The sequence below is a fragment of the Pholis gunnellus genome (assembly GCF_910591455.1).
Source record: "Pholis gunnellus genome assembly, chromosome: 17".
Lineage (NCBI taxonomy): Eukaryota > Metazoa > Chordata > Actinopteri > Perciformes > Pholidae > Pholis > Pholis gunnellus.
Genome location: NC_136544.1, coordinates 22,176,306 through 22,177,085, shown reverse-complemented (window position 1 = coordinate 22,177,085; position 780 = coordinate 22,176,306).

Below are 780 nucleotides of genomic sequence, written 5' to 3'. Positions count from 1 at the left end.
ACTCAGCTTAGTATTACCTGGTTCCTATAATGTTTCCTATAATATTTCCTATAGTGTTTCCTAGAATGTTTCCTATCAATGTGTCCTATCATTGATAGGGGTGTCTCCATCAACAACAGACTGAACTGGAAGACCAACATCAACGCTGTGTACAAGAAGGGGAGGAGTCGACTCTTCTTCTTAAGGAAACTTCGATCCTTCAACGTGTGCAGCAAGATGTTGGAGATGTTCTACCAGTCTGGTGTGGTCAGTGCACTTTACTGCTCCGTAGTCTGCTGGAGCAGCATTGGAGCCGGAGACTCCAGCAGACTGAACAGACTGGTTCAGAGGCTCCATCATGGGCTGCAAACAAGACATTCTGGAACAGGTGGTGGAGAGGAGGACACTGAAGAAACTATTCTCCAAACTGGATCACCAGGACCCCCCTCTGACCCACCTGCTGCAGGGACAGACTGATGCAGATACAGGAGAACATTCTGCTATCAGACTCTATAATGAATCACCTCTGAACAGATCATCCTCCACATGACTACACTGCTACACAGTTGTTTGCTGGTGGTTGATTTTTGCACTGTTTTAATACCTAGTTAGTTAATAGTTGGAATGCTGTTAAGCATTCCAACTATTGTTCTTCAAATCTTTATTCAACTTCTTCCGTACGTATTTTGTCACTTGTCTCCTTCCACATTTTTTAAGCTACAGAAACCATTCAAATATCAAAATGTTCAGCTCTTTCAGGAGAGGGGTGCTATGTCTCTTCATATTTCTAAACTTTAAATG